This window comes from Rhyacophila brunnea, unplaced genomic scaffold (assembly GCF_057557595.1).
Source record: "Rhyacophila brunnea isolate RB1 unplaced genomic scaffold, BYU_Rbru_1.0 scaffold_21, whole genome shotgun sequence".
Classification (NCBI taxonomy): domain Eukaryota; kingdom Metazoa; phylum Arthropoda; class Insecta; order Trichoptera; family Rhyacophilidae; genus Rhyacophila; species Rhyacophila brunnea.
This window is the reverse complement of record NW_028232871.1, coordinates 10744323-10766680: the sequence shown is the minus strand read 5'-3', so window position 1 is coordinate 10766680 and position 22358 is coordinate 10744323. Positions and strand designations below refer to the sequence as shown.

Below are 22358 nucleotides of genomic sequence, written 5' to 3'. Positions count from 1 at the left end.
CGGGTTCAAATCCCGTCGAGCATCGTAATTTTTCAAATATGATTTTTTCTAGTGGGTATCCCTATGTCTGAGGTGTTTTCAAGTTATATATGTGACGTTAAAAAACAAACGTGGCCATCTCCAGTCACTGACTTTTTTGAGATTTTTGGTTGGTATGACTGCTTGTGATGTTTTATATAATAATATTCACTTCAGACATGCCTATCTCCTTATTTTCTGCTTAAAAAATCAAAATAAAAGTTGTGATTTTTTTCAAACTTATTCATCTCCATTGACTTTTTATATCAAACGTGGTCACATTCGTCTTAGCCAATCACGACGTAGCACTTTTTCAGAATGGCCAATCATGTCGTGGCATTTTATCAATATGGCTCCCATCAGCAAAAAGTTTTCTCTGTATATAAGATGTGCTCTTCAAGTTTTTAAGCGAAATAATTGTCAAAGAATGGAAAATAATCCAAATAAAGTTTGAAATAGTGTCTCCAGAGAATGCACGAAAGTTTACCAGATCAAATTATACCATTAAACGTTCAAAGAAGACTGAAAAACGGTAAGTAAATTTTGATTTTCAAACGTTTTACGACAGTTAGCATCTTCTAAGATGCCAAGAAATAGAAAAAGAGCCGCCTATTGGGGTACCGCTGGTTGAAAATTATTTTTTTGCTTCATTCCATAATTAATAATAGTTTTTAATACTACTATTTTAATTATCAAGATAAATTATACAATCGAGAAAAAGCGCCGCCTTTTGGGGTGCCGCTGGTTGAAAATTATTTTGTTGCTTCATTCCATAATTAATAACAGTTTTTATATAACTATTTTAATTATTTTGTTAAATTACACACCCAAGAAAAAGCGCCGCCTATTGGGGAACCGCTGGTTGAAAATTAATACTGTTTATATTTTTTTATTTTTCGGGATTCCGGCCATTCGGGATTTTGGCTTTCGGGATTTCGGCTTTCGGGATGTCGGCATTCGGGATTTCAGCATTCGGGATTTCGTCCGGCACCCATTTTAACACAACCCTGTTTGTTAGAATACAAAACAAACCAATCGAATACAAAACAAAACTGTCCATCTCCAATAGTATTTATTTCAAACCTAGTCAAATCCAGATGATACAAAACAAACATAGCCATCTCCAACATAAAATCGTAAATATCTTGTTTGTTAAAGATTCGCGATTATTGAGCATTGTTTAAATCGTATCTTTTAAATAAAATATAATCATAAATTAGGAAATTATTAACTTACGGGTTCAAATTAACCACAAAAACAAAAAAGTTGATTTACTCAGTTTCACTTGTGATGGAGATGGCTACGTTTGTTTTTTAGCGTCACATATGTCCAATATTTTTTGGATATAATTACAAAAGTTGATTTTCTTCCTCGCTCGTTGCTGACCCCGCAATTTCCCAGACACATTATCCATGCCCAAATTGCCAGTGCCCATTGATCTCTGATGTAATGCTGACTCCGGTCGCGCCTACAAGTGATTATAATGTAGGGGGTGCCTTATCCCCTTGGTTTCACCATCGTGGAAAGATGGTGTGTGTGTGATGGGTTTCAAGTATCCGGAAAAATGTACCTATGCAAATGACCGTACCACAGTTAACCATGAGCTGTTGTATAGGAAACCGATGGCCGTATAGCATTGAGATAAAATGCATGTCTAAATAACATACTTAAAATACGTAATACGTATACAAGAGGAAGCTAGAAGACAATAGGTAGGAAAATAAATTAGAAATAAGTATAATATTTATATTAAAATTTTCTGGCAGGTGCTTATAAGTATCAAACGGTATCTATAAGATATCTAGTTAATAATAATGAGAGAGTTATTATCAAATATTTTATATCATTATAGAAATAAGTATAATATTTATATTAAAATTTTCTGGCAGGTGCTTATAAGTATCAAACGGTATCTATAAGATATCTAGTTATAATAATGAGAGAGTTATTATCAAATATTTTATATCAAGTAATATCAAATTAATGTTCTGATAATGAACAAGGCATAATTTTTTGATCTCAATGCCATACAGTCATCTTTCTCCAGTACAGCAGCTTACGGAAAATTGTAATACGTACAATTTATCCGATTTTCATGCAAATAGGTGTAATATGCTAGCCTTTTTGTGATAACTTGTTTTGCGATACGCCAGATGCGATTTTTGCAAGTTAGGTGACTATTCAAGAATGCTAGATTTAGCAACAAAATCGTCAAATTGGCAACGCTGACAACATTTTTGTGACAACTACACGGTTCTTGATATCATTTCATGAGATGATTAGAGTCGTCTCTTATCTCCGTGTTCCCACGATTGTAGAATGTCAACAGAATAATGGAGTCAAGTCACGGTTATGTTGTGTTGATCGTTAGTCAGAACATTGCGGAGCAGAGGTCGAATATAAGATGACCCCACCCAATTTTTCAAAAAGGTGCGTCACTCCGATTCATTTCGCCGCGCTAAGTTGTTGAAATTCAATTTTATAAGATAAGAATATCTCATTGTAGTTTTATTGGATACCTACATATTATTAATAAATGTATCTTACAGCTTGCGCCTTGCGCCTTACGCCAAAGTCAATAATATTTATTGGGGGGGGGGGGGGGGTGAATTAAATTACATGTGTTTTGTGAATACCAACAAAAGCACATCGACATATTCGACGTCTTGCAGTCGAGCATGGCCCCCACAAGGGGGGGGGAGGGCTGACAGGGCTCTGGGGGGGCCCGCGTGGCGCGTCTACCATATAAGTCAGATAAACACATCACAAATTAGGTCTAATGTGAAAAAAGAAGAAAACATCGTTAAAAATACACTGAATACCCTTAATTTTACCTGGAACACCATTTGGGAAACGTTTCTGTAGAGCGTCTGTTTTTACGCCAGCGATAGGAAGGGGGGACCGACAAAGATCCTGACCTAGGGGCTCGCTTCAGGATGTGGGGGCCATGGCAAGTTTAGATGTGCGACCCGGCTAATATGTCCGTATATAAATTATACAATTGTCCTCATCTATAACGATGATGTGTCATATTATTATGATATTGTAAGAGTTTATTTTTAATTAGGTAGGTAATTAAATTGTCTATTCAGCCATCTAGTCTAGAGGCCTAAATCCTACTATATCTCATTCATTACCTACCTAAAGCTTTTTGATAATTTACGATGGTATGCGTGTAATTGATTTGGTTGTGCTCGTGTGTGTTTGTCTGATTTGATGTGTCTAAATTGGTTTGGGCAGGTGTGCAGGTGTCTTTAGTCCCTTCAGTGTTGTTACGTGTTATTAACCGCAAATAAGATGACCGAAATTGACTGAGAGTGACCGAAGCCGGCCGAATACGACCGAACAAAAGATAGGTGGAAATATTTCAGAGATCGGATGCAGGCGCCCGAACATCGCTGATTCACGGTGCAGGGCTGCGACAAATATTTTTTTTATATTGCATACCAATTATTATCCTATCTGCGATATGAGAGAAGTTGTCTGAAAATTAAAAAAAAAATGAATAAAATGATATGTTGGATAAAGCAGAAAAATCAGTAAATTTCCCGCAGTTACAATATTCGTATATATATTCGCAATAGTTTAAAATTCAATCATATTTTGGCTTTCCTGAAAAGTAATGAGATTATAAATATCTCTTTTTTCATTTCGTACATGGAATTAATATAATAATACAAAATATTTTAAAAAAATAGCACGGGAAATTGAGGCATTCGAGGTGCGGTTGAATGGACGTATGCTGTCGTCATCAAACGAATACTTTACCAAACTGACGTAACTAAATAGCACAATTCAAAAGGATAATACCTATTACACCTTTTAGTGCAATTAATAAGTATATTAGTCTATAGTGCAATAATTCGTCACGCGGTTGCTAAGTTGTTGTAAAGGGAAAACCACAGAGGTATTAAATAAAAAAAGAGGCAAGAAATCGGCTTTCTCATACAACTGAATGAAGTAGGCCAACAATAGCCGACAACTTACGAGAAATAGCGACGGAGGATTTACTTTGGTCATTATAACGTACCCATATAATTAATAATGTAACGTTAATTTTGCCCGCACATTGATTAGCAGCCTACCTCACCATACTTTTTTTATGTAACCTGCCTGCTTCACAATTCTTTCATGTAATATACCGTCCCTAGGGGAAAACACTATTTTGAATTGCCTTTAGACATCACAAATATGTTTGGATTTTGCTTGTAGTGGGCAATGTTACCCGTATTAACCGGGTAGGTATACATACAAATAATGCATAATATTGGATTCAATCGTGCAACTCGATTATCACAAAACTAACCAATCGACCTAACAACAATTTTATTTGGAGCTGGACTGATCCTTGGTGGTCATCTAACATATTTTTGACGTTTGCAATGTGGTTGAATCGATATTTGTTATTGAAACAATATTCAATGCATTGATTTTAAATAAATAAGATGTCATCCTATTTTGACGTTTCGATTTGGTAACTTTCTTACGAAATATATTTTTTTTATAAAGAGTGCAAAATATTATTTATTAAATTTTTGGGTTGTCATTGTAGTTAAATACTTTTTAATTATTGTCTTTATTACAAATAATTCATTTTTAAATAGATAATCCAACTTTTTATTATGTTTTAATGCGCTCTTGGGATACATTTTTAAAAAATTGACTTTGTTTGATTCTCAGAAAATTATAATATAAATTATAATATATGGGCATCCACAGAGTGGCGGTTTGTATCAACAGATTTTTTCTTCTTCCTTTATTTATGTCATTTTAAAAATGTTTGTTCTTTTTATAGCATTCCTAAAATACCTTTTGATATTTCTTGTTCGAGCATCATATTGGATTGCTTGTATGTTTACATCTTTCGTCCATTTTTTACATGGTAAACCATAGCAATACGGGAAAAACGATCTATATTTTGTTATCGCCCGAAGAAAACAGCATAATACTAATCATTGCCAAATTTAAATAGCATGCTAATTATATCTAATGGCCACGTAATCGTTACGCGCCTAGCGCGTCTTTAGAGCTGAAAGACTTAATACCACTAAATTATGTGATTAATAAGAACATTAAAATGCTGTCCTGATACCATGTTTAACCGATGTTTCTTTATCTCATTTGACTGCCAAAGTTTTTACTATTTTTTTTTTCAAAAAAAAAATAAATAATTTATTGGTTTGCAGCCCTACTTCCCGTGAAGTCCGTTTTCTTGATCGGAACAAGCGCCTCGACGGTCCCCAGCCGGTCTCGCCTCGCTTCATCACCGTCGCACCTTGATAACAACGTCTTGCAAGAGCGAGACAAATGTAACAGCATTCCAAGGAATGCGTCCAACATGGCGGCTGTAGAAAGACGCCAGTCGGCGAACCGAGCTCAGTTCGGTAGGACGCGATTCGAAGTTTCGTCATACTAAAGAATCATTTTTGACAGCCGAGTTTACCGGGCGCGTTTATAAATATTTACTAAATTACAAAACAATCCCTGCAGTAGTTTATTAGTGACAGGAATCAAGTGATATTGACTTAATTAAACGTCTTTTTGTTCGTGTTTCTTGCTAAAACTTTATTATATTATTGGGTTTGACTTTTTGTGACTTCGGAAACCGGATAAGTTGTTGTTGGAATGCGGCCGGCATGAATAGTTTGCCATCTTACAAGTTCAATATTTTATAATAATCTGTGAACCCGTGATTATCATTAATTTGTTTCACTAATAATAAAAAACGTAGATATTTATTTTATCTTACGTGCTTTAGAACTCGTAAAAAAGTGAGAGTAGCGATTGTAAAACTTTGTTGTTGACAAACGTAGAACAATATTTATTTTATTATCTGTGTAATATATAATTAATTATTGTGTGTTTTAAACTTTTAAAGGATACAAATAATAAACAGTGCTTGTTCCTGATATTAGTTAACGAATTTATTATCCTTTTGAAGCAGGATCGTTAACTATACAGATAGAAAGAAGAACTTGCCGCTGGCAAAGATTGTTCCAACGAGGTGAGTTATTTTTTGTTTTTTTGTTTTTTGTTTGTGTCTTGTGAAGAACGTGTTTTGTTATTCTCCTCGAGGAGTAAGGTTGCAGTATTATGGAGCATTGGCGTCTCAGGATATTCTTCATAATAAAACAAAACAAATAACAACACATTAACAAATTGTTGAACTATATCCCAACAATCACTGCCATGACTTTATTTTGGTTATTATTAATTACCTTTTTCCACTATTGAATCAGACATTATCACGACGATTTCAAATGAATCATTCATTATTGAACTAGATATTCCCTGGTGAAACAGATTCGCGTTTACTAATTGACTATAGAATTTTAGATAGCTAGTTAGGTATATTTAACTAGCTGAGCCAGCTGGCTCTCGCCAGTCTGTCTCGCTAGGTCTTGCAGACACCTTGTATTTAATTAATGGATTTACTCGATACGAAATATTTTACTATCGCTTCGGAATATTAGAGAAATCGCACCACTAAATTATTAATCACACACAGTGACGTGTCGTGTGGGCAGGCAGGTCACGCGTTGTTTAGGGCGACGTATTATAGTAGATCATAATATATGGGCCTCCTCAGAGTGGAGTTTTACTTGCCAGACCCAGGATTCGAACCTGGGACCCACGACGTTATAGGCAGATGCTTTAGCCGCACGGCCATCGTGGGTATCTATTATTAGATTAGGGGCAATCTATTATTATATTTTTATCTTATTTCCTCTCGAAATCTAGTAAAGAGGCGTATATTTTCATTAGCTTTTCTCATGAAGTTAACTTTCTTTATCTAAAAAATGTCGCCTGCGGCACAATTTTGCTTAGTTTTGATTTACGTATAATAAAACTGTACAAGCGAGATGGTTAATGTTTCATGTTAAAGTTGGGTATGTACTTACTATATTTTAGGCCGTCAGGGAATGTAAGAGAATATCGTAAGGGAATGGAAAATGATGTTTTATCTAAATAACTATTGGCGCCAAAAACCTTCGGTGGCAATAGATCGCAGCAGGTTGTAACCCCCCCCCCCCTTCCGCTATAAATCAATAATAAATTATTATATTATGGATATTTTGTCGATTAGACAGATAAAAGCATTTTTCTGTGTGTGCGTATGGACGCCACTGCTAATTCGCGCACCCAGCACATTTTATCCGTGGCGGGATGTGGCTTCGACAGGTACATAACTCGCCCCAACCCGCTTGCACATTTTTTTTGTTGCCAAATCTCCTTTTATTGTCGATCCCATACCGAGATTGTGATACTCAAACATTTTAATGATGCTGTTCACAAATGCAACTATTTATGACGGCTTCATTATAATATTATTTCACTTCTGAAATTTTTACCCGATACCATCATTATGTCTCGCGGCCTGTTATTTATTGATCAAGTTGGAACGCAAAAGTTTAAAAGTTATGGTAATTTCAGTGCCTAATGTCACAATTCAATATTATGTAGTGTTTGATATTAATAATTCTTCTCGGAAAGAATTAAAGTAAAACACAATACATATACAAATATAGTATTCTTTTATTCAACGAATAAGACACAAGATTTGAGAATGTAACATTCTATATATTGAACATACATAATAACGCAATTCGATAAGCATTTCATGTAACAACTAATAGTTAAGATCGTCGTAATTAAGTAGGATGCCCGTAGCTTCATTGGGGAAGCACTGGCGCAAATCCAAAGGATACAGATTCAAGTCCCGTCAGGTGTATTTCGTCTCTGTTCTGGCAGAACACACTAACTGGAGAATACTAATTTTAAGTAATTTGACTTTGAAGTTGTTAAAATGTTTGAAATGGTCTATCATGTGAGTTTATTAAGTAATCCTAAAAAGGATGACTTTAAAATAAATTAAGGTAAAGTTTGAAATAAGGAACATTTTGGTATAACTAACTCAATATGTCATTTTTCGAATTAGTGTCTTCTGCCAGAACAGTGACGATTTATTCTACAAAAAGATTTTTTCTAGTGTGTGTATATGCATATATGCATGAGATGTTTTCAAATTATGTATGTTCAACACAAATATAGGTTTGGTACCTATGTCCAACGCGTCGATCGCCGGATGGATTTTCATCAATTGCATAGTATCTAACTAAACTTAATGTATCTGAAAAGATAAAAAAAACAATAATGTGTTTCACCATACTATTATATTGTATCTAGGGTCCACATCAATGTGGTGCACCTAGGCACACCAAAACGGTTGGGGGGGGGGGGGGGGGGGTCTATTTTTAATGATATTTAATGCGACGTGAAAAGGTGGCGTTAAAAAATCGAACATGTCCAGGTACTGCGGAATACCACACTTTTCCGGGTACATTTCCCATAGCCACATGCCGGATTATTAAAGCAAATATTGTATGCCATAGATAGTTATATCAATGTATGAGTGCCACCGGTATTCTAGTGGCCATAATGCCGGGGGAAGTGGGGATAACCCGTTTATATAGCTGTTCGACAGCCAAATCATGCGGGTCACGATCCTCAGTCATGAGGTAAAAGAAGAATAATAATAAAACTTCCCCTGTGTGCGCTCTTGTTAGCTAAAAGATGAACAACCTAGCTTAAGAGACTGGTTTGTGCTCAGCACTCAATTCCCTGTTTAGATCTGTGACAGACAAGGAGAAAATTACTAGTAGGGCATCCATGGACTGAAACCGTATGCGGATTCGAAACGTGTGCCATACTAAGCTTTTCTCTTCTGTTCATGGAAATATTTTTCACAAAGTATATTATAAGCATCTGATCGTATCCGTTTGTTTATACCATACACTTACAAATTTAGTGAAAATATATTTTCATAAACAAAAATCATAAGTTTAGTATGGCACACGGATTTAAACCGCATACGGTTTCAGTCCTTGGATGGCCTCTAGTTATTGCTCATACTCCGAATGCCATAACATGGTAAACTGTTTGTAGAAAAATGATGATTGTTGCACATTGAAATAAAAATGGTAATAGTTTGAACGTAATATGCAATCGAAAATCTTTATTTATTGCGAACAGGTTACCGCATTGCGTTCGAAGATAATCCATAACTATCACTACCGTCGTAATTCGCAATTCAGTGCCACGGCCTTGGTCCAATACGTCTAATATTAATAACTCAAGTTCGGTGAAAATTGCACATACAAATTGTATGCACTAACCTGACTAATCGATTGATTGTATCTCATTGACCGTGTCCGGAAACTTGTACGTATACAGTTCGCCGTATCACACAATGTTGTGTCGGGTATAATATATGGCCGTATATTAAAGACCGTCCAACCTCTTTGGGTCGTATACTTCCCTAATAAGGAAGAAGCCAGTAACTGACTCTCACACACTTTCGAGATAAATGACATAATGTGTTTTTTCTCAAACTTTAGTACTGTGAATTAATAAAAAACGGTGGTAATTTTATTAGTATGATGTTAAAATACAAACAAAGTAATACTAAACAAGCAGTTACTGCAATGGATAGGTGCAATTACTGCCTTCTTGCTAAAAAAAATGTATTATTTTATAAGATGTCTATTTTTTCGCTAAGGATTTTAACGGTATTTTAGTGATAATATTGATTTTAAAGTGAACAGAATATATAGCGTTCAAAATTACCTAGCGGATGGCATTCATAACACAATTTCACAAATTTTGCCAGTTACTGCCTTCTTCCTTGGAAGGGCACTGACATAAAATTCATGTCTGAATAAAACACGGTTCTTGTCGGTTTACACTTTACAGGAAGCCAGTAGCAAACAAAATTTTTAAAATAGCCGATATACTGGATTATTTGTTCGGTTAGGTTAGGTTTTCATTCTTGAATTCATCAATTTTGCCAAAATGGTTAAAATTAAATTAATGTTCATATTGAACGGTGAAATGTTTTACGTAGGTACCTACAATTTACATGTACCTAACCCTCGCTGAATCAGTCACCGTCATAATGATCATTATGTCGTTATTATGGGTGTAACATAAATTGTTAATTAGCCCAGCAGCCATGAGCAAGCGAGCAATGGGCATAGCTTCCCAAGTTATTTCCTGCTATTTAGGTCGTCGCTACTTCCTGGGCGTCTGACAAAGTGGTCTCACTTAGCGCGCGAGAGTGGATGCGACTGGTAGATCAACATCGTAATTGGAGCAAATTTTATAGGTGAGCAGACACTGGATGTGGCTACCTATCTATACCGTAATGTCTGCTTATTTTGAGCGAGATTCTGAGAGCTGGTTACTTGTCACAAGTGAATTAATTGGCAGGCGTTGACCTAATGATTATGCATGTCTGCAAGTAGTGTATATTACATAGTTAATCTTCAAGATAGTTTAGAATAGGGTATGGTAGTAAAAAGGTTTAATATTCGAGTGTGGAGATGTCTGGAGTAAACGTATTAAAGAATCTGTTATTTTCAATCAATCGATCGTCAACCGTAACGCGCATTCAACGTTGGCAATATTTAGTAATAGCAAGGTTGCCAACTAAGCATTTTTCTTGCCAGATCTAGCATTTTTTACTAGGCATCCAGATTGCAAAATACGCATCGGCATATGACGTTAAATCAAGCGATCAGATTTAAAATGCTGGAATATTATTATTCTGTCCTCGAAAAACTGTTGACCTGGTCGCATTTGCCTATGCTGAAGTCTTCTTCGCTGGTCACCGGTGCACTTGTGCTGGTTCGTTCAAACCTCAGTACCTCATACTGTGAAATGTTATCTATCCTTCACGAAAATTTAATTTTACTCATTAAATAATCACTCAGCGGGTCTATTCTTAAGGTGATACATCAGTGAAACGGCAAATAATTTTCAACTATAGGCGCGACGAAATTTTGGACTCGCTGCCATTCGGAGAGAGAACGTGGAGCTGGAAACACGTCAATTTGTTTCGTGATGGCGACGGGCGTATTAATTCTTAAATCGTGTAAAGATGACTAAAAACGTTACCCATTTACTTAAAAAAAAAAACATTTCAATGAATATATTATTATTGTTACTGATAGAACAATAAACAGAACATTAAATGGATACATGTCAAATTATGACATAATTATAAACATGTCGATTTATATGACAAATTATATTTCGTTTGACATGCGTCATTTGCATCCGCGACCCGCAATCCGCGCATCGCCTCGATCTTTTTAGGTGTAGACCGTGCCTCAACTGAGGTATAGGTAACTAACAGTTGTTACTACAGTTACTCCGTTATTTTAATTGGTCCAAATTAACACGGAAGGCATTCTATACACAAAGCAGTTATCGGCCTTTATCTCCAATAGTTGATAAATTCGTATTACGGCAAACATTTTGGTTGGTAGACATGTCGGTCAAATTCGGGTGCTGACGGATACACCCGAACCCAAAAATTTTGTATTGACACGTCAAATATATCAACATAACCTACAATTTTATTAGTCATGCCATTGCGATTGCAGCATAAAATGTAATTTCAGTAAAACAAATATTATGTTACTACTAGCTGCTACTAGCCACTCGATATTTGCACCACAAATTAAGACGGGGGCCGTGACATAATCAGTAATCATATTTCAAAATATTCAGATCTTGCATCTCAATTCTCAAATATGTAAAATTGACGTCCTCTGTCTCGCTCTTTAAGTTAACACAACCAAGAGAGGGGTGATAAAGGATAGCACTTTTTGACAGTTCAGACGGTTAACTTATTTACATAATTTACGTAAAGCATGGCCCCCACAAGGGGGGGCTGACAGGGCTCTAGCCTGGGGGCCCGGGTTCTGGGGGGCCCCGCGTGGCGCGTCTACATTATAAGTGAGATAAACACACATCACAAATTTGCTCTAATGGTAAAAAAGTCGCCTGGCGCTATTTTACTTTAAGAATATTACCATTTTAAAATATGTGATGGTGTGATGCAGATTTTGAATACTGTGTGTCGATATTCAAAAACTTCATAACACAAATGAATTTATTGAAAAATACAAAAAATCGTTAAAGATACACTGAATATCCGTAATTTTACCTGCCTATACCATTTGGCAGTGGCGAAGGGTGGAGGTAGGCTGTTAAGATCCGCCATAATTAGTGCACACTAAACTTTGTCAGTCATACATATTTGTTTTCATTGAAATAAGACTACAATTTACAGATGGTGTCGGTTAGTTTTTAAAATTCAATTAAACGCTGCGAAAACCATGCCATAATAGATAATAGTAAAAAATACTCAGTTGTTTCTAAAATATATAAAATTATGCAATTAAATCATGCGTAACTTTGGATATTTTATAGATAGAATAATATTTTTTTATCTGTTATAGTTCAGTTTCGGCAGGGCTTAATGAATTTAAAAAAATGTACCAACAATATGTGTAATATGTATTCTTAATCCAACGAAAACAAATAAGTATGAATGAAAAAGTGTGCACAATTTTGTCATATTGCACAAAGTATACCAAAACTATTATGGGTTGGCCAGGCAGGGCTTAATTGCTTTTTAAAAACTAACCAACATCACCTGTAAATTGTAGTATTAGTTCAATAAAAACAAATACGTATGACTAACAAAGTTTAATGTGTACAATTTATGGCGGATCTTAACAGCTTACCTCCACCCTTCGCCACTGCCATTTGGGAAACGTTTCTGTAGAGCCTAGTGATAGGTAGGGGGGGGGGGCGACAATGATCCTGGCCTAGGGGCCCGCTTCAAGATGTGGGGGCCATGCAATGACATTATTAATGGACGACGCACTCAATACAGTAGCTAGCAAGTAAATTCGCGCATTCGCATGTATAGGTAGACGTCACGCAATTTCCATTATGCGATGTCACGCATCGGGAATTTATAGCAATATGACTTTTATTGTAATGGCGTTAGAGCAGTGTTTCTAATGTCAATGTTCATTTGAGCGAACCCTTTCGAACCGAACCATTCGGCAGACCCAACAAAAAGCATCAGGAATTTATAGCAATATCACCTTTATTGTAATGGCGTTAGGACAGATTATGCCATTCGGCAGACCCGACAATAAAGTGAGTGTCATTTTCTTTTCCAGATGATTCGTCCATATTAATGTCATTGGGGCCATGACGTAAAGTGATATTATATTTATCACAATTTGCTCTTTTTGGATGTGATATGTTAGAATAGGCATGCAGGAACCACTGAGAAAATAGAATGGATTGATTACACAACATTGAACGGCTGGCTTATGTGTGGGAAGACAGTATTGTGACTAAACCAAGTTATTGCACCAGTAAGTTATAAAATAGGTACAATGTGAATTGTCGAGTGTTATTTACGTTCACCTATTAGAATTCTTAGGAAAGAAGAGTGTGTCGACTGTTTAAGTTGTCAGAGGATAAATTATTGATAATCCGTATTTTATTTGATAAATACCAGTTAAGTGCCAAACGATGCGTTTGAAGTTTAACTAGCCATGCAGTTGGGTAATTGATTAATTGTTATCATAGACCCAAACGTCTTAAAGTATGTACTTGGTATCTTTTATTGGAACACTCGTTGACGTGGATATAGAATTTATACGGTATTTTTGGAGCAAGCATTCAATACCTAATTATTCGTTTGAAACTTGTGTCATTCTCCATTTCTGAGTTTCATCGACAATCATTCATTGGCATTGGTTAGGATAGATAACACTACTAATACCGCTTGGAAAATAACCTCTGTAAAAACCTCCCGGACAAAACAGAAACTCTTTAAATAAAATTTCATTTGGCATAAATTTTTTTATATGTCACTTCTAAGTTGTATATGCTATATAGATAGAATGAGGTAAAATACCAATGTGAAAGTGAGGCTGAAACAATGTTACTAAGGCTAATGGTTAGTTGATTGGATTGGTTAATGAATTGCAGATTCATTTGTAGCAAACTAATAGTGGAACAACTTAATCTTAAAATTGCGTAAATTGCGATTTCTTCTACTGCGCTTGGATTACAATACATAGGGTAAATTTAATTATTGTCACCGTTAGTAGGTATTTCCGACTGCTCTTACATGAAGCCTGTTGCATCGTTTCCTCTCGCTCGGTGTCGCTCTGACTAACGTCATATTTTCTTTCAAAACTATCCAACTACCTACTTATGTGGTATGTTTATAAATTATAACACTGTTATCACCCGCCTCTGTTAAATGCAGACATTGCCAATAGCGGTCTCCATAATATGTGACGTCGTGCCATAAGCCAGTTCGCACCTCAAAACTAGTCTCGTCTGCAACGTGTCGAATACGTCGATGTCACGTCATCGTTATTCACAAAACACACGTTGCCAAATGGAGCTCAGCAGATTGGTCGAATGCGACTTTTTAGTTTGAAAACAAAACATCTAGTGCTGCTATCAACAAACCGCATGCGTTTCGGACTCGAGTCGAAGACGCCAGAACGCATACACACACCTACGAATTGGTCATTCCTACACTGACTTGTCGGTCAAACATCAACGGAGAATGGGTGTCATACTTGCTATAAATCGTGTGACGTCATTAATGGACGCTCCAAATGAATTCGGAATTAATTAAAAAAATTAAATGTATGTTCACAGTATCTTGCTAAAATTGGTGTTTGTTTAAATACATTGACAGCAACTTATTTATTTCCATTGATGACTTCAAAGGAATGATCGATAAAACAGGTTTCTTCGAGAGACGCGACCATTTTTGGTTTGCTTCAACAACAAAAAAAAATGCTTTATTTGTTTTACGGCATCTTCTATAAAATAAATATTATTAAACAATGCCTGAAACCACGCGTCGTGTTTGGTTATTTACTATTTATAAAACAAATATGTAATCGAAATAATCTGTACAAATATGGATATAGCGGCCAGTGATGGTTAATTGAATCGATAAGCGCGCCAAAAATGGTTACATCGCCTTAAATTGGATTTTATTTGACGTTTTAATATCCGGACTCGATAAATTTGTGTGTGAGTCAGAGTATGCAGCTAATAGGTTGAGCAAGTGGCTGACATCCATTTCTCGTAAAAACAAAATCTGTTAATGCAAATCTTAACTCCGTGGAGGCCCATATTATGACCGTACTATTACCCCGGTTTCAGACGGGACACCGGTGTCGCGCTCGTATATAATAAGGAGGCCTTTGAATTCGAATAAAGGGGACTTTGTATTATGTTTATGAACGCCCAGAGCTAATGAGTCATCGCATAATTTCGCGGTATAAATTAGAATATAAAACTGGCTGCGATCATAAAAAACATGTGTATAGGCGGCTTGAGAATGTAGCGGCCGACGGAAAAGTGTACCATACACGCTTTGATTCATTAGCTCGGGGCGTTCATAAACATAATACAAATACACTTTTATTTGAATACAAAGACCTCCTTATTATATACGAGCGCGACACCGGTGTCCCGTCTGAAACGGGCCTTAGGATCGGACATGGTCGAAAGAAAAGAAGAATAAATTTTAATTAACAGTTTCGACGTTAACTAGGAGTTCATCGTGCGATGTTGTATCGGTGATGGAAGGGCGTATATTATTAAGATCAAATCATGTCTAAATAAAACACTTTAATCAAGGAATAGAAGTAAGGGAAAGACAGAACAAAATAGGTACCCGGTGTTGGAAATACAACTATATCGTATAATTTATATAAATTCTGGTAGGTGCTCGTAAGTATCAAGTTGCAGGTACCTATCAATAGATATCAAATCTATGTTTTTATGCTCATCATTTTTTGGTCATACTATACGGCCATCTCTTTCCGCCAATGCAGCTCATGGTGAGGTACGGCGAAATGTAATACCTTAGTACAATCATTTACATATAACCTTTTTTAATTAAGTTAAATAAGGGGCATTGTGGTTCTGCCTAATTATTATTTAGACCGTCGGTGTCCGATTGTGTTGTCCGCGCTGCGTTATCCACCGCCCGACATTATCAAAAGCAAACATTTATTTTAACATCGCCGCGGTAAGTGATATTCCGTTTACTAAAGAATTTTGTCTTTCGATTCTGTGGGAGGTCTGGACCCGTGGACCTCCCCCTTGTGTGCGTGCCACAATCACCCTATTTACTATTTACATGGCACTTTATTATTTAAGTTAATACTCTCGTATATTATTTAGGTAAGTATATCATTTTTAAAGCAGTGAAAACAGTAGCAGAGTGATTTATAATATCCATATATTAATAATCGTGTCACGTTGTCCGTTCGTATTAAAAATATAATATATTTACACGAATGATTTAGTTCTAGCGACGCGCATTTACGTTTCTTTTAAGTGCCCCTTAATATTCAAATTAATGTTATATTATAATAATATTCTCGTCATTTTTCATAGGAAGAGCTAGTCGGGTCTGCAGTGTTGCCATCTTTTGCTCACACAATAATTGTATTAACTTTTGTTTGCCGTACATATTTGACATTGATTGAAACTGCAGTTAGTACGCTGTTCTCTAGATACTTAGGTGATATTATTATATCGTTGTCTAATGTCGAACAAGAACTTCTTGTCCACGTGTTAAAGATGTGAACTAACAATCCCCTCCAGTGCAGTAATCGCACTTCCGTTTTCAAATGACGAACGCCCCCATATTAATCGTTGCATTTTACGCTCCCGTGGTGTACGGATCTGTCAATTTACGTAATTTGAAACTTTTTATAATAAAAATGTGTCTTAAACGATTAGGAGTGATGTTAGAATTGTTATTTGTAAACTTTTGGTTTATTGCGAAGAATCTCTAAAAAGTCTAAACGAAGGACTGATACATTATTTAAATACGCATGACAGATACGTCTTGTACGTGCGTCTACAGCGATTTTCTGTTATCGCCGATTTCTTGTGGAACAATACAGTGCGACTTTTATATCAAGTTTTCTACGTCACTGCGGTCGCTTCTGGAACTAAAACTCGCCCCCCGCTACTACATTCTCCGCGCCCATAATTCAGTTTGTTTTTGATTTCGCGTGGAGGTGTATTCACTTATCTATCTTAAGAATCTGTAACACCAACTTAATAATCCAATTATTACAGTTGGAACCTTAAAAAATAGTATCTCAGTCAATCATCAGTAGATAATCCTGAAAATATAATATGTATGTCGTAATTATGGATTCCGGCCACTAACACAAAATGTCAATTTTGTTGTAGTACCTTGTCATACTAAGGGTGCGATTTGGTTCAAAAAGTTTCAGTTGGCAACCCCACATAAAACACTCGGTGACCCAATATGGGGTCGCGAGTCGCGACCCATAGTTTGTGAATCCGTGGTTTAGAGTTTAATTTAAACGGTTCAATTTGACGTTTCATTCGCTAGGATTCATTCAGAGTGAGCAAACAGTAGAACAGTTTCTACTGCATTCATTGTTCATATCATAATATGATCATTTTTGGTGCATTTACAAGGGTCACTTTGGACGGTTAAATATATCCGCATAAATTTTATCCGCGGATGATCATCCAATGTGACCTGTGTAAATGCGGCTTTAACATTGTTTATGCGTCAATGACATTGAGCTACTTTACGAGCTGTTTGTTGGCGAATTTAAAAACAAGTAGGTTCATTTTCTTTTTAGTAATTTCCATGTGCTTTTTCTCTCCCTGGCACTTTGCATTAGAGTAAACTCAGTCAGAGCTCACTTTGAGCGTAGCAATCTAAGTCTTGGGCATCTTCTCCCAGGACACTCCCAGGCCAATTCTTAGATGCTTCACATCACCAATTGACGGGTCCCGTGATACTCTCGATTAAGACCGAGGGTGGTACGGGGCGGGTTTGGTGGAGGGACTTTAACTTCAATGTTGGCGAATTTAAAAGCGGGCGATTCAGCTACTGCTATTGTGACGATGGCACACAAAACTTTCCATTCGCTGAGAAGCCAACAAGCCAGCGACTATTTTGACATAACGTAGTTTGTTTTTTACCGAGAGGTCGCTACTACGCTCTACTGCGCGGACGCAGTAGGCCTACACGCTGGCGTGTAGCGTGTAAAGTTGACCGGCTTTCAACTTTTCTCGGTAGACTGTTTACAATCGGCTTGTTAGCTTGTTCGATGATGACACTGGGCGACTTTACAGGCAGATTGTAAATTCGCCAACAAGCAGCTCGTAAAGTAGCTCTATGTCATTGACGCAGTATGCACCTGAAACGTACACCCCTAAAAACCATCACCGTCATAAAAATACACTTGTTTTACAAGCGAACAGAGTGTTACAATCAGGTATTTATATTCAAATCTTTCCACAGTTGCACCATAGGTACGTGCAGTTGTAGTGGTATTGTTTACTAGCATTGAAACATCCATTGCAGTGAACAATGCCATATAATTATGTATTTCAATTACTGATTTTTTCTATCATTAAATATTCATTCGATACGATTCGCAGATATACAATTGTAACATTGAGTCATTATGACAGTATTAATAACTACATAACGGATATCCAATGTTATCGAATCTTTTTTTGCTTTTTTAAATCATGATTTTGAAGTTGCGAGAACTGGGGAATATTATGAACTCGTCTGTCACTATTATTTTTTTTATTTTGTTTTGTGTCGAATATCTTGGCTTGACGCCACTCCTCGGAAAGAGGAGATGGCTCTTATGGTTCGTATTTCACCCTGCCAAAACATAATAATATTTTAAACGCGAATAATATTTCATTTAGATTCTTAGACGATTTTGAATGAGACAGCCAATTTTAACTGAAAATCTTTATTCTAATATTTACATAGTCTCTCTAACTAGATTTCATAAATATTGAAGAATATATTTATTTATTTAGAAAAGAGTATTAAGTATGGCATTGCAGCGATTGGCCGATGCGCCTTAATACATAATATAAAAACGACTTAATTACAAATAACAACCAATATAACAAGAAAGTATGTGCTTATGTAGATAATATTAAAGTAAAATGATAAATACAATTATAAATTTAACCTATAGAACACGTCCACAAACATGAACAAAAATAAATCAACCTTTATGGTGCCATCAAATAAGTTAATCGCACGATACACAGCATCATGAAACATCACATACGTCCTGCGACGAGGTATCATGAAGACCGTAGAGTTACGATTGATATTGGTGGGAACATGAAAATTAATATTTTCCAGTATATTATACGGATTGTAAAAATATACCCACGAAGTAAAAAGAAATGCTTTTAAAGAGCAATCACTCTTCGGGTGGACAAGGATTGTATTGATAGCATACCCAGAAGAAAGCTAGTCGGAAAATTCATTTTATTATCATTATATCGTCTCATATTCTCTTGTGTGTGTTTTACCTTGATCCATGTATGATTCTCAGTTGACGCATATAGCCCCAAGCCTCCAAGCAGCACTGTCGCTGGCCAGTCTTCTCGCCTATTTCCAGGTCATGTCCGACCTTCCAGCCTTCCAAGATGCCGCAATCTGGGTGACTTCAAGACTAAAAGTATGACAATTAATACTCTCTTGAGGTATCCATAGCATGTGGCCGAGCCAGGGGCCTTATGTTAGAACTTGCGAGTTGAAGTCGCCCGGTCGACATGACGTCATATGACATCATTGTGACGTACTACCGGAGTGATAATAGCATTCGAGAAATTAACGCTACTAAAATACTGGCGTTATCCATTGTCCCCATACACAAATAGGTGTTTCAGTATAATAATATCTATGGTGAGCAGTGTGCGTTGGGCAGCTTGCCTCGAGCGTGTATTGGCTTACGTCACAATTACGTCATGTCGTCGGGTGACTTCATATCACCAGTTATAACATAGGCCTGCAGGTCCAACGTCACTTGTTCACTTTAAATGAGACGAAAGACTGCATGATCAGTTTTATTATCTTCTCGTTACTCGTAAAGTCGCACACCCAGTATCTGTCTCAAGCATGGACCCCACAAGGTGGGGATGACATGGCTCTAGCCTGGGGCCGGCGTGGCGAGTCAACCAGATAATTGAGATAAACACATCACAAATTTGGTCTAATAGTAAAAAGTCGCCTGCGGAGCTATTTTCCTTCAATGATAGTTATATTTAGTCAATGTGTGATGCAATTTTAATTTGTCGTTACTTGATACCTCCATTTAACTTTAACCTTAGCGATAGGTAGGGGGGTACGCCGAAGATCCTAGCCTTGGGGCCCGCTTCAGAATGTGGGGGCCATGGTCTCAAGCATCTATTCAAAATGCAAGTATTGCACAGGCGGCATTTTTTTTCCGGTTTAGCTTCGGGTTATTACTTATATTAATACGTACACTAGTTTAAAAGTTAGGACAGATCATAATTTGGTTACATATTTTTCTGCCATTAAATCATACTGCTAATCTAATAAAATCAATTGCTAGCGCTCATCATCTTTGTATCCCTAATAGAGTGCATGAGTTATTTTGTTATTATCTTTCAAAATGCAAGTTACTTAGTAACCTGCCATTGGTGTGGTAATAACTGTGTTCAACCACATTGTTTCCGGTGTGTGTGTGTGAATTAGCGTGGTCGTTATCTTATATAGTTTTTTTAAAGATAATATGTTCTATTAATTAACTCACTAGGTTTATCTTATTTGAATAATATTACTATTTACTTCGTTTCTCTATATTTTCCATATAATTTGGTGAACGTCTAGAATTTATATTATGTTGTGTTGCTCATGAGCATTAATAAATGTTCAATGTAGGTACTGGCACCCCTTTTTATGATTTTATGACAGTACAAATCTGTAAGCATTTCAAGCACCGCTGTCGCTCGCTAAGTCGATTTGAAATATATTTTAGTTTACATTTCTCCCATACACGAGCTATAAAATGAGAGAAATAATAAATACTACATTCTTCCTATGCGCGTCGCCGTGAATTTTGCGTAACTACTGTAAACCATTTTGTTATTTCTACAGTGTGTCTATCCCAATAATTCATTTTTGAAAAATCAGTGTTCATCTTAAATCAACCCCCCCTTACCAAAAACATTCTATCATTATCACAAATTCAAGATAAGTGTTAAGATTGCGCAAATTTTTATAGGTGTACAGGAGAGACAAAAACCTATTTGTACAATAAAAAAAATGGTTTTTTTTGACTCTTGTAAAATTTGCGCAATTAAAGATAAGTGTTACGATTGCGCAATTATTACTGATTGTATTTTTTTATTTTTCGGGATTTTGGCATTCGGGATTTCAGTATTCGGGATTTCGGCCTTCGGGATTTCGTCCGGCAGGCACCCCACCCCGTCTGGAGTTAGAGGGTCGATTTTTACAACGTTTTTCTTAGGTCGTATTTTTATTTATCCGGTGGTTGTTTGGCCGGTAGAAATCTTGCAATCGATTTTTATTGGAATGTCTTTGTTGACTCAAGAAAAATTATATACGAGGGCAAAATTTACTAGTTTATTTAAAAAACGACATTTGACAAAACCTTTCAAACATATTATGTTTTTGTAGAAACAACGATTTTACAACGTTTTTATTAGGTCGTATTTTTATTTGTCCGGTGGTTGTTTGTCCGGTACAAATCTTGCAATCCATTTTTAACTAACTTCATGACATTAAATTTGAAAGTTAGAATATATCAGAACACGATACTTTTAGCCATCTTTAAGTAGAATTGAATTAATTTTTAGTATATTCTGTTTTTTATGAAAAGTTATTTCGATACCACTATCGGTTGCTAGGGGTCCTAGCAACTAAATTATTAAATAATATATATGTGCGTTACTATGGAAATCAATGTGAAATGACATTTCATTATTCAGTATTTATATCAAGTACAAATTTTTTTGATCGTTTAAGCTAGTCAAGTCAAGTTTATATGATTCAACAGAAAATTTAAAAACGTGGTAAGTATATAGAAAGTTATTTTTATCTTGTAATTATTACTTAGTACCTACTTAAGTACACTGACGATTTTTTATTTATTTATTCTTGACAGTGTGGATACCAAAAAAACCGTATTATAACTACGTGATGGACAATTAATTAAACTTCATGTCGTTCCAAACATTCCAACTTACTTGATTACCATTCTTACTGAAAAATTCGTAGTGAAGTTAGCCGATACTCCTTGCATGCTCACTGTACCATGTGAAGACTGTAGAATTAAAATAGCTTTTGACAGAGGCTTTATCTAACCTACGCATTTATTTGTTTGGTTTTGAATTTTAAATTTAATTGTCAGTAAATCAAACGATACGTCGTAAATATCGCGGAGTACGATCTAAAAAGCTAAAGCTCTGGACCAAGCTAGAGACGAACGGTTACCGTAAAACTGTCAATTTGGTATGTCCATTGGTTATGCTCAGATAGTCAATGGTCGGTAGTTACGAGGGACATTCCCGGAAAATATTATATGTTCAATGCCGGGATAGCTACAGCATTATCTTTA

General features: G+C 36.1%; 1 protein-coding gene across 4 annotated transcripts in view; it reads left to right on the top strand.

The window, feature by feature from the left end:
- The first annotated feature begins 5379 nt into the window (after window positions 1–5379).
- Window positions 5380–22358, top strand: part of LOC147070707 (interference hedgehog-like) — a 127835-nt gene continuing 110856 nt past the window's right edge. For all 4 annotated transcript variants that reach the window (XM_085948896.1, XM_085948895.1, XM_085948894.1 and 1 more), the window contains exon 1: window positions 5380–6022. The gene's annotated coding sequence lies outside the window, so the exon portion shown is untranslated. The remainder of the gene's footprint in view (window positions 6023–22358) is intronic.